Here is a 14,152-nt window from a genome sequence, read left to right as displayed (position 1 = left end):
TGTCATTTCCAACCAACTTCAGCATAATACGTAACACATTTGTTTGTTTTTTGTGAGTGATGTTAATAAAATATGTTTGTATGATCAGCTAATCGTTCCGTCCTTTTCAAAACATGACCTTATATACCTGACCTATAACTTTGACCTAAACTACACGGACCATACAATATTTTATCGTGATTTTAATAATATTAATTACATACTGTTGAACGAAGCATTTGACCTGTGTGTATGGAACAATATTTACAGTCTTCCAACAGTCGATCGTCAACTTAAACTTCTACAACATAATATTAGCCACTTATACGATAGTTTTGTCCCAGTTAAAAGTAAAACAATTCGACCGTCCGAAAAACCATGGTTTACTAATAATATAAAATTGGCAATTATAAAACGAAATGAAGCATACCAGAAGTGGAAAAGATACAAAACACCGCAACACCACAGCATGTTTGTATCTCTGAGAAAAACGGTTACCAAACTAATCGACTCTGCAAAATCAAACTTTTTTAGCCAAAAATTTAAAAACTCAACCTCTTCGAGTCAAACATGGAAACAGATTAAAACTCTAGGGATAGGTAAACAAAAGACATCACAGGAACTAGATGTTGACATAGATGAACTCAACCTTAAATTAGCAGAATGCCAAGTTCCAGAGGTCACAACCAACACGTACCTGAATTCAGTACCTGAAAACATCTGTGATACTAGGTTTAGATTTATGTGTGTTGAACAATGTGATGTTTTAGATAATATTCTTAAAATTAAGTCTAACGCAATTGGACCTGACGATATTCATCCTAAATTTATAAAAATTCTACTTCCTAAACTTATCCCATACCTTACGCACACATTTAACACGGCTCTTACCACGTCTACGTTCCCTGATTGCTGGAAAACCGCCAAAATTATCCCAATACCAAAATCAAACAAAGAATATCGGCCGATATCTATTCTTCCGTACCTCTCGAAGGTGTTTGAAAATATTGTCGCATCACAAATAAATAATTTTATATCTGTCAATAGCCTCTTAAATGACCATCAATCTGGATTTAGAAAAAATCGTAGCTGCACTTCAGCCATTTTAAAAATAACCGAAGATATACGTCAACAGACGGACAACTCGTATGTCACCTTCTTACTATTGCTGGACTACAGCAAAGCGTTCGACACAGTAAATCATGATATCCTGTGCTCAAAACTCAAAAATTTGTATTTCTTCTCCAATACTGCCGTCAAACTTTTGTGTTCGTATCTTAAAAATCGTCGTTAATATGTTGTATCGTCAAATATTTGTTCTTCGTTTGCCTATCTGAAGCGTGGTGTACCCCAGGGTTCGGTTCTTGGACCACTATTATTCACACTTTATATAAATGATCTTCCTTCTGTGCTGTCGAAATGTAATGTCCATTTATATGCTGATGATGTTCAGATGTATGTTAATCGTCCCTTAAACAGAATTAGTGAGTGTTTAGATATTTGTAGAATGGAGCTTGGAAGAGTAAATGAATGGGCAAAAAACAACGGTCTAGCCATCAATCCATTGAAATCAAAGTGCTTAATCATTTTTAAGAAGAAATTATGCAATATTGAACTGTTCCCCTTGATGATTAACAAAACACCAATTGAGTACGTGGAAACCGCCAATAATTTGGGTATCACATTTAATAGAACCTTGAACTGGAATGACCACGTAAACAAAGCTGTAGGCAAAACATACGGACTAATAAGATCCTTGTCACTAGTTAAATGTTCCTTACCTGTTAGTGTGCGTCTTCTAATTGCCAAGTCTTGTATAATACCCACACTCTTTTATGGTCTAGAGATCTATGCAAATTGTGATGTAGCAAGTCAACATAAGCTGAAAATAGCATACAACAGTATTGCGCGCTTTATATTTAATTTGCATAGATCTGACCATGTAACTCAATTTTCTTACAAGAAATTTGATATAAGCTTGGCAGATTATATGAAAAGTAGAACAATAATCTTTTTACACAAAGTTATATACAGCAGGGAGCCATCGTACTTATTTGAAAAATTACAATTCTCCAGATCTACAAGAACAAAGAATATTATCTGCATCCGACACAGGTTTCTGCTTTCAAAAAGACGATTTTTTATAAATGCGACTAGAACGTGGAGCGAGCTTCCCAACTACATAAAAGAAACTAGGAGCGCAACACTATTTAAGACAAAACTTCTCTCACACCTAAAAAATAGCAGTTCTAGTCTACTATAAGGTATATTATCCTATTTTGACATTGCGACTTATCCCCAAAACCTTTTCCTTAGTTTTTTAATTTCGATTTAACTTCATGTCTATTTATCTAAATGTTCAACAATAAATGTAACAATGTATGTCATTAGATTTAAGAACCAATTTTGTCCAAATTTAAATATGTTTACCAGTTGTGACTAGCGCTGTAATTTATAAGTTTTAAAACTTGTAGCGTTAGGAAGCCTAAAACAATAAATAATAATAATAATATAACTTCGGTTTTTTTTTTTAACATATAACATCCTACGCTTGTAAATAACATTTTTTAATTCATTCTGAATTTCGAGTTTAATTTTATCAAAATCGGACGACTATATCATATAGCTGCCAAAGGAACGATCGTATAATTGGAAATAAAACTTTTAATTTGTTCTGCATTTTTTTGAATTTAATTTTATCAAAATCGGACGACTATATTATATAGCTGCCATAGGGACGATCGGAAAATTGGTGAGAAAATAATATGAAACAAATTATAGCTTCGGTGTTTTTATACCCTTGCAGAGGGTATAATGATTTCAGTCAGAAGTTTGCAACGCAGTGAAGGAGACGTTTCCGACCCCATAAAGTATATATATTCTTCATCAGCATCACTAGACGAGTCGATCTAGCCATGTCCGTCTGTCCGTCCGTTTCTACGCAAACTAGTCTCTAGTATGTAAGTCGGAACCAGCCGGATCGGACAACTATAGCTCCCATAGGAATAATCGGAAAAAAAATGTTAAAAAAGTATATCTTTGGTGTTTTTTAACATATTACCTCAATTCCCTGGAAATACAATTTTTTAATTAGTTTTGAATTTTGAATTAAATTTTATCAAAATCGGACGACTATATCATATAGCTGCCATAGGAACGATCGTAAAATTGGTGGGAAAATAATGTGAAACATATTATAGCTTCGGTGTTCCTTAACATATAACCTCCTACGCTTGGAAATAACATTTTTTAATTCATTCTGAATTTCGAATTTAATTTTGTCAAAATCGGACGACTATATGATATAGCTGCCAAAGGAACGATCGTAAAATTGGAAATAAAATTTTTAATTAGTTCTGAATTTTTTTGAATTTAATTTTATCAAAATCGGACGACTATATCATATAGCTGCCATAGGGACGATCGGAAAATTGATGGGAAAATAATATGAAACAAATTATAGCTTCGGTGCTTTTTTAACATAAAACCTCTTAAGCTTGGAAATTACATTTTTTTTAATTAGTTTTGAATTTCGAATTAAGTTTTATCAAAATCGGACGACTACATCATATAGCTGCTATAGGAACGATCGGAAAATTGGTGGGAAAATAATATGAAACAAATTGTAGCTTCGGTGTTTTTTGATATATTATCTTCTACTATTGGAAATAACATTTTGTGTATTCTTAAACATTTCGAATTATATTTTATACAAATCGGACGACTCTAACATATAGCTGTCAAAGAAACGGTCTGCGACATAATGAAATATTTATTATACCCTTGCATTTATTATTTTTACACACTCTCAGAGGGTATAATGATTTCAGTCAGAAGTTTGCAACGCAGTGAAGGAGACGTTTCCGACCCCATAAAGTATATATATTCGTGACCAGCATCACTAGACGAGTCGATCTAGCCATGTCCGTCTGTCCGTCCGTTTCTACGCAAACTAGTCTCTCAGTTTTAAAGCTATCGGGCTGAAAGTTTCCCAAAAGTCTTATATCTTTTGCAGGTAGTATATAAGTCGGAACCAGCCGGATTGGACAACTACATCTTATAGCTCCCATAGGAATAATCGGAAAAAAAAATTTAAAAAAAATATATCTTTAGGGTTTTTTAACATATTACCTCCTTTCCTTGGAAATAACAATTTTTAATTAGTTTTGAATTTCGAATTAAATTTTATCAAAATCGGAAGACTATATCATATAGCTGCCATAGGAACGATCGTAGAATTGGTGTGAAAATAATATGAAACAAACTATAGCTTCGGTGTTCCTTAATATATAACCTCCTACGCTTGGAAATAACATTTTTTAATTAGTTCTGAGTTTCGTATTTAATTTTATCAAAATCGGACGACTTAATCATATAGCTGCCATAGGGACGATCGGAAAATTGGTGGGAAAATAATATGAAACAAATTATAGCTTCGGTGTTTTTTTCAACATAAAACCTCTTAAGCTTGGAAATGACATTTTTTTAAATTAGTTTTGAATTTCGAATTAAGTTTTATCAAAATCCGACGACTATATCATATAGCTGCCATAGGAACAATAGTAAAATTGGTGGGAAAATAATATGAAACAAATTATAGCTTCGGTGTTCTTTAACATATAACCTCCTACTCTTGGAAATAACATTTTTTAATTAGTTCTGAATTTCAAATTTAATTTTATCAAAATCGGACGACTATATCATATAGCTGCCATAGGAACGATCGTAAAATTGGTGGGAAAATAATATGATATGTTCCTTAACACATAACCTCCTACGCTTGAAAATAACATTTTTTAATTAGTTCTGAATTTCGAATTTAATTTTATCAAAATCGGACGACTATATCATATAGCTGCCATAGGAACGATCGGAAAATTGGTAGGAAAATAATATGAAACAAGTTATAGCTTCGGTGTTTTTTAACATATAACCTCCTACGCTTGGAAATAACATTTTTCAATTAGTTTTGAACTTCGAATTTTATTTTATCAAAATCGGACGACTATATCATATAGCTGCCATAGGAACGATCGGAAAATTGGTAGGAAAATAATATGAAACAAATTATAGCTTCGGTGTTTTTTGACATATTATCTTATACTATTAGGAATATCATTTTTTGTGTTTTTAAATTTAATAAATATAGCTGCAAGGGTATATAAGCTTTGGCTTGCCGAAGCTAACTTTCTTTCTTGTTATGTCATTGATTTTAATTTTCCGAAGGCTTACTGAAATGGGCCTTCTTTCCATCTTTAAAAGCCCATAACTTGGTTAAATGAACTCGGATTTCGATATGGCATACCTTTATGGGCTTGTGGAATGATTATGTTTTTATCTGCATTAAAATATATAACTTTAAAGATAGTAAATAATATGACCGCTTTTATGTCATTGATTTTAATTTTGCGAAAATTTACTGAAATGGGCCTTCTTTCCATCTTTAAAAGCCCATAACTTGGTTAAATGAACTCGGATTTTGATATGGCAAACCTTTATGGGCTTGTGGAATGATTTTGTTGTAATCGGTATTAAAATATATAACTTTAAAGGTAGTACAAAAAATGACCGTTTTTATGTCATTGATTTTAATTTTGCGAAGGTTTACTGAAATGGGCCTTCTTTCCATCTTTAAAAGCCCGTAACTTGGTCAAATGAACTCGGATTTCGATATGGCACACCTCTATGGTCTTGCTGAATGATTATGTTGTTATCTACATTAAAATATATTACTGACCGTTTTTATGTCATTGATTTTAATTTTCCGAAGGCTTACTTAAATGGGCCTTCTTTCCATCTTTAAAAGCCCATAACTTGGTCAAATGAACTCGGATTTCGATATGGCATACCTTTATGGGCTTGTGGAATGATTATGTTTTTATCTGCATTAAAATATATAACTTTAAAGATAGTAAATAATATGAACACTTTTATGTCATTGATTTCAATTTCTCGAAAATTTACTGAAATGGGCCTTCTTTCCATCCTTAAAAGCCCATAACTTGGTTAAATGAACTCGGATTTTGATATGGCAAACCTTTATGGGCTTGTAGAATGATTTTGTTGTAATCGGTATTAAAATATATAACTTTAAAGGTAGTAAAAAATATGACCGTTTTTATGTCATTGATTTTAATTTTGCGAAGGTTTACTGAAATGGGCCTTCTTTCTTTTCTTTATGGGCTTTAAAAGCCCATAACATGGTCAAATGAACTCGGATTTCGATATGGCATACCTCTATGGGCTTGTACAATGATTATGTTGTTTTTTACATTAAAATATATTACTTTAAAGGTATTCACAAATATGACCGTTTTTATCTCATTGATTTTAATTTTGCGAAGGTTTACTGAAATGGGCCTTCTTTCCATCTTTAAAAGCCCACAACTTGGTCAAATGAACTTGGATCTCGATATGGCATACCTTTATGGGCTTGTAGAATGATTATGTTGTAATCTGTTTTAAAAAATATAATTCAAAACGTAGTTAAAAATATGGCCGTTTTTATGTCATTGATTTTAATTCTGCGAAGGTTTACAGAAATTGGCCTTCTTTCCATCTTTAAAAGCCCATAACTTGGTAAATTGAACTCGGATTTTGATATGACATACTTTTATGGGCTTCTGGCATGATTATGTTGATATCTGCACTAAAATATATAACTTTAAAGGTAGTGAAAAATATGATCGTTTTTATGTAATTGATTTCAATTTTGCGAAGGCTTACTGAAATGGGCCTTCTTTCCATCTTTAAAAGCCCATAACTCGGTCAAATGAACTCGGATTTCGATATGGCATACCTTTATGGGCTTGCGTAATGATTATGTTGTTATCTGCACTAAAATAAATAACTTTAAAGGTAGTAAGAAATATGACCGTTTTTATGCCATTGATTTTAATTTTGTGAAGGTTTACTGAAATGGGCCTTCTTTCCATCTTTAAAAGCCCATAGCTTGGTCAAATGAAGTTTGATTTCGATATGGCATACCTTTATGGGCTTGCGGAATGATTATGTTGTTATCTGCACTAAAATAAATAACTTTAAAGGTAGTAAAAAATATGACCGTTTTTATGTAATTTATTTTAATTTTGCGAACGTTTACTGATATGGGCCTTCTTTCCATCTTTAAAAGCCCATAACTTGGTCAAATGAACTCGGATTTTTATATGGCACACCTTTATGGGCTTGTGGCATGATTATTGGCACCGTTTTTATGTCATTGATTTTAATTTTGCGAAGGTTTACTGAAGTGGGCCTTCTTTCCATCTTTAAAAGCCCATAACTTGGTCAAATGAACTCGGATTTCGATATGGCATACCTCTATGGTCTTGTTGAATGATTATGTTGTTATCTAAATTAAAATATATTACTTTAAAGGTATTAAAAAGTATGACCGTTTGTATGTCATTGATTTCAATTTTGCGAAGGCTTACTGAAATGGGCCTTCTTTCCATCTTTAAAAGCCCATAACTTGGTCAAATGAACTCGGATTCGATATGGCATACCTTTTTGGGCTTGTGGAATGATTATGTTGTTATCTGCACTAAATTATATAACTTTAAAGGTAGTCAAAAATATGACCGTTTTTATGTAATTGATTTTAATTTTGCGAAGGTTTACTGAAGTGGGCCTTCTTTCCATCTTTAAAAGCCCATAACTTGGTCAAATGAACTCGGATTTCGATATGGCATACCTCTATTGTCTTGTTGAATGCTTATGTTGTTATCTACATTAAAAAATATTACTTTAAAGGTATTAAAAAATATGACTGTTTTATGTCATTGATTTTAATTTTCCAAAGGCTTACTTAAATGGGCCTTCTTTCCATCTTTAAAAGCCCATAACTTGGTCAAATGATCTCGGATTTCGATATGGCATACCTGTATGGGGTTGTGGAATGATTATGTTTTTATCTGCATTAAAATATATAACTTTAAAGATAGTAAATAATATGACCGCTTTTATGTCATTGATTTTAATTTTGCGAAAATTTACTGAAATGGGCCTTCTTTCCATCCTTAAAAGCCCATAACTTGGTTAAATGAACTCGGGTTTTGATATGGCTAACCTTTATGGGCTTGTGGAATGATTTTGTTGTAATCGGTATTAAAATATATAACTTTAAAGGTAGTAAGAAATATGACCGTTTTTATGTCATTGATTTTAATTTTGCGAAGGTTTACTAAAATGGGCCTTCTTTCCATTTTTAAAAGGCCATAGCTTGGTCAAATGAACTCGGATTTCGATATGGCATACCTCTATGGGCTTGTACAATGATTATGTTGTTATCTACATTAAAATATATTACTTTAAAGGTATTCACAAATATGACCGTTTTAATGTCCTTGATTTCAATTTTGCGAAGGCTTACTGAAATGGGCCTTCTTTCCATCTTTAAAAGCCCATAACTCGATCAAATGAACTCGGATTTCGATATGGCATACCTTTATGGGCTTGTGGAATGATTATGTTGTTATCTGCACTAAAATAAATAACTTTAAAGGTAGTACAAAATATGACCGTTTTTATGCCATTGATTTTAATTTTGTGAAGGTTTACTGAATGGCCCTTCTTTCCATCTTTAAAAGCTTTAAAAGCTTGGTCAAATGAACTTGGATTTCGATATGGCATACCTTTATGGGCTTGTGGAATGATTATGTTGTTATCTGCATTAAAATATATAACTTTAAAGGTAGTAAGAAATACGACCGTTTTTATGTAATTTATTTTAATTTTGCGAAGGTTTACTGATATGGGCCTTCTTTCCATCTTTAAAAGCCCATAACTTTTTTTTGATATGGCATAAGGCTTGTGATTTAATTTTTCGAAGGCTTACTGCAATGGAACTTCTTTCCATCCTCTAACGCCCATAACTTGGTCAAATGAACTCGGATTTCGATATTGCACACCTTTATGGGCTTGTGGAATGATTATGTTGTTATCTGCATTAATATATTTAACTTTAAAAACATCACCATTTTTATGTCATTATTTTTAATTTTGCGAAGGCTTACTGAAATAGGCATTTTTTCCACATTTTAAAGCCCACAACTTGGTCAAATTAACTTGGATTTCGATATGGCATACCTTTTTGTGCTTGTGGAATGATTATACTGTTATCCGCACTTAAACATTTAACTTTAAAGGTAGTTAAAAATACGACCGTTTTTATGTAATTGATTTTAATTTTGCGAAGGTTTACTGATATGGGCCTTCTTTCCGTCTTTAAAAGCCCATAACTTGGTCAAATGAACTCGGATTTTGACATGGCATATGGCTTGTGATTTAATTTTGCGAAGGTTTACTGCAATGGACCTTCTTTCCATCCTCTAACGCCCATAACTTGGTCAAATGAACTCGGATTTCGATATGGCACACCTTTATAGGATTGTGGAATGATTATGTTGTTATCTGCATTAAAATATACAACTTTAAAGGTAATCAAAAATATGACCGTTTTTATGTCTTAATTTTTAGTTTTGCGAAGGTTTACTGAAATGGGCCTTCTTTCCATCTTCAAAAGCCCATAACTTGGTCAAATGAACTTGGATCTCGATATGGCATACCTGTATGGGCTTGTGGAATGATTTTGTTGTAATCTGTTTTAAAAAATATAATTCAAAACGTAGTTAAAAATATGACCGTTTTTATGTCATTGATTTTAGTTCTGCGAAGGTTTACAGAAATTGGCCTTCTTTCCATCTTTAAAAGCCTATAACTTGGTTAAATGAACTCGGATTTTGATATGGCAAACCTTTATGTGCTTGTGGAATGATTATACTGTTATCCACACTTTAACAATTAACTTTAAAGGTAGTTAGAAATATGACCATTTTTATGTCATTTATTTTAAGTTTGCGAAGGTTTACTGAAATGGGCCTTCTTTCCATCTTTAAAAGCCCATAACTTGGTTAAATGAACTCGGATTTTGATATGGCAAACCTTTATGTGCTTGTGGAATGATTATACTGTTATCCGCACTTTAACATTTAACTTTAAAGGTAGTTAAAAATATGACCGTTTTTATGTCATTGATTTTAAGTTTGCGAAGGTTTACTGAAATGGGCCTTCTTTCCATATTTAAAAGCCCATAACTTGGTCAAATGAACTCGGATTTCGATATGGCATACCTTTATGTGCTTGTGGAATGATTATACTGTTATCCGCACTTTAACATTTAACTTTAAAGGTAGTTAAAAATATGACCGTTTTTATGTCATTGATTTTAAGTTTGCGAAGGTTTACTGAAATGGGCCTTCTTTCCATATTTTAAAGCCCATAACTTAGTAAAATGAACTCGGATTTCGATATGGCATACCTTTATGGGCTTGTGGAATGATTATGTTTTTATCTGCATTAAAATATATAACTTTAAAGATAGTAAATAATATGACCGCTTTTATGTCATTGATTTCAATTTTGCGAAAATTTACTGAAATGGGCCTTCCTTCCATCTTTAAAAGCCCATAACTTGGTTAAATGAACTCGGATTTTGATATGGCAAACCTTTATGGGCTTGTGGAATGATTTTGTTGTAATCGGTATTAAAATATATAACTTTAAAAGTAGTAAAAAATATGACCGTTTTTATGTCATTGATTTTAGTTTTGCGAAGGTTTACTGAAATGGGCCTTCTTTCCATCTTTAAAAGCCCATAACTTGGTCAAATGAACTCGGATTTCGATATGGCATACCTGTATGGGCTTGTAGAATGATTATGTTGTATCTACATTAAAAAATATTACTTTAAAGGTATTAACAAATATGACCGTTTTTATGTCATTGATTTTAATTTTGCGAAGGTTTACTGAAATGGGCCTTATTTCTTTTCTTTATGGGCTTTAAAAGCCCATAACATGGTCAAATGAACTCGGATCTCGATATGGCATACCTTTATGGGCTTGTGGAATGATTTTGTTGTAATCTGTATTAAAAAATATAATTCAAAACGTAGTTCAAAATATGACCGTTTTTATGTCATTGATTTTAATTTTGCGAAGGTATACAGAAATTGGCCTTCTTTCCATCTTTAAAAGCCCGTAACTTGGTCAACTTAACTCGGATTTCGATATGGCTTACCTTTATGGGCTTGTGGAATGATTTTGTTGTTATCTGCACTAAAATATATAACTTTAAGGGTAGTAAAAAATATGACCGTTTTTATGTATTTGATTTTAATTTTGTGAAGGTTTACTGAAATGTTCCTTCTTTCCATATTTAAAAGCCCATAACTTGGTCAAATGAACTTGGATTTCGATATGGCACCTTTATGGGCTTGTGGAATGATTATGTTGTTATCTGCATTAAAATATATAACTTTAAAGGTAGTAAAAAATACGACCGTTTTTATGTAATTGATTTTAATTTTGCGAAGGTTTACTGATATCGGCCTTCTTTCCATCTTTAAAAGCCCATAACTTGGTCAAATGAACTCGGATTTTGATATGGCATATGGCTTGTGATTTAAGGTTTACTGAAGAGGACCTTCTTTCCATCCTCTAACGCCCATAACTTGGTCAAATGAACTCGGATTTCGATATGGCATACCTTTATGGACTTGTGGAATGATTTTGTTGTAATCTGTTTAAAAAAATATAATTCTAAGGGTAGTAAAATATATGACCGTTTTTACGTCATTGATTTTAATTTTGCGAAGGTTTACTGAAATGGGCCTTTTTTCCATCTTAAAAAGCCCATAACTTGGTTAAATGAACTCGGATTTCGATATGGCATACCTCTATGGGTTTGTCGAATGATTATGTTGTTATCTACATTAAAATATATTACTTTAAAGGTATTAACAAATATGACCGTTTTTATGTCATTGATTTTAATTTTGCGTAGGTTTACTGAAATGGGCCTTCTTTCCATCTTTAAAAGCCCACAACTTGGTCAAATGAACTTGGATCTCGATATGGCATACCCCTATGGGCTTGTAGAATGATTTTGTTGTAATCTGTTTTAAAAAATATAATTCAAAACGTATTTAAAAATATGGCCGTTTTATGTCATTGATTTTAATTCTGCGAAGGTTTACAGAAATTGGCCTTCTTTCCATCTTTAAAAGCCCATAGCTTGGTAAAATGAACTCGGATTTTGATATGGCATACCATTATGGGCTTGTGGAATGATTATGTTGTTATCTGCACTAAAATATATAACTTTAAAGGTAGTAAAAAATATGACCGTTTTTATGCCATTGATTTTAATTTTGTGAAGGTTTACTGAAATGGGCCTTCTTTCCATCTTTAAAAGCCCATAACTTGGTTAAATGAACTCGGATTTTGATATGGCAAACCTTTATGGGCTTGTGGAATGATTTTGTTGTAATCGGTATTAAAATATATAACTTTAATACTAGTAAAAAATATGACCGTTTTTATGTCATTGATTTTAGTTTTGCGAAGGTTTACTGAAATGGGCCTTCTTTCCATCTTTAAAAGCCCATAACTCGGTCAAATGAACTCGGATTTCGATATGGCATACCATTATGGGCTTGTGGAATGATTATGTTGTTATCTGCACTAAAATATATAACTTTAAAGGTAGTAAAAAACATGACCGTTTTTATGCCATTGATTTTAATTTTGTGAAGGTTTACTGAAATGGGCCTTCTTTCCATCTTTAAAAGCCCGTAACTTGGTCAAATGAACTCGGATTTTGATATGGCAAACCTTTATGGGCTTGTGGAATGATTTTGTTGTAATCGGTATTAAAATATATAACATTAAAGGTAGTAAAAAATATGACCGTTTTTATGTCATTGATTTTAATTTTGCGAAGGTTTACTGAAATGGGCCTTCTTTCTTTTCTTTATGGGCTTTAAAAGCCCATAACATGGTCAAATGAACTCGGATTTCGATATGGCATACCTCTATGGGCTTGTACAATGATTATGTTGTTATCTACATTAAAATATATTACTTTAAAGGTATTAACAAATATGACCGTTTTCATCTCATTGATTTTAAGTTTGCGAAGGTTTACTGAAATGGGCCTTCTTTCCATCTTTAAAAGCCCATAACTTGGTAAAATGATCTCGGATTTTTATATGGCATACCTTTATGGGCTTGTGGCATGATTATGTTGATATCTGCACTAAAATATATAACTTTAAAGGAAGTGAAAAATATGATCGTTTTTATGTCATTGATTTCAATTTTGCGAAAGCTTACTGAAATTGGCCTTCTTTCCATCTTTAAAAGCCCATAACTTGGTAAAATGAACTCGGATTTCGATATGGCATACCTCTATGGTCTTGCTGAATGATTATGTTGTTATCTACATTAAAATATATTACTGACCGTTTTTATGTCATTGATTTTAATTTTCCGAAGGCTTACTTAAATGGGCCTTCTTTCCATCTTTAAAAGCCCATAACATGGTCAAATGAACTCGGATTTCGATATGGCATACCTTTATGGGCTTGTAGAATGATTTTGTTGTAATCTGTTTTAAAAAATATAATTCAAAACGTAGTTAAAAATATGGCCGTTTTTATGTCATTGATTTTAATTCTGCGAAGGTTTACAGAAATTGGCCTTCTTTCCATCTTTAAAAGCCCATAACTTGGTAAAATGATCTCGGATTTTTATATGGCATACCTTTATGGGCTTGTGGCATGATTATGTTGATATCTGCACTAAAATATATAACTTTAAAGGAAGTGAAAAATATGATCGTTTTTATGTCATTGATTTCAATTTTGCGAAAGCTTACTGAAATTGGCCTTCTTTCCATCTTTAAAAGCCCATAACTTGGTAAAATGAACTCGGATTTCGATATGGCATACCTCTATGGTCTTGCTGAATGATTATGTTGTTATCTACATTAAAATATATTACTGACCGTTTTTATGTCATTGATTTTAATTTTCCGAAGGCTTACTTAAATGGGCCTTCTTTCCATCTTTAAAAGCCCATTACTTGGTCAAATGAACTCGGATTTCGATATGGCATACCTTTATGGGCTTGTGGAATGATTATGTTTTATCTGCATTAAAATATATAACTTTAAAGATAGTAAATAATATGAACACTTTTATGTCATTGATTTTAATTTTTCCAAAATTTACTGAAGTGGGCCTTCTTTCCATCCTTAAAAGCCCATAACTTGGTTAAATGAACTCGGATTTCGATATGGCATACCTTTATGGGCTTGTGGAATGATTATG

Source organism: Drosophila suzukii, assembly GCF_043229965.1.
Source record: "Drosophila suzukii chromosome 2 unlocalized genomic scaffold, CBGP_Dsuzu_IsoJpt1.0 scf_2c, whole genome shotgun sequence".
Taxonomy (NCBI): domain Eukaryota; kingdom Metazoa; phylum Arthropoda; class Insecta; order Diptera; family Drosophilidae; genus Drosophila; species Drosophila suzukii.
The sequence above is the reverse complement of the archived record's forward strand: the minus strand, read 5'-3'. Positions refer to the sequence as shown.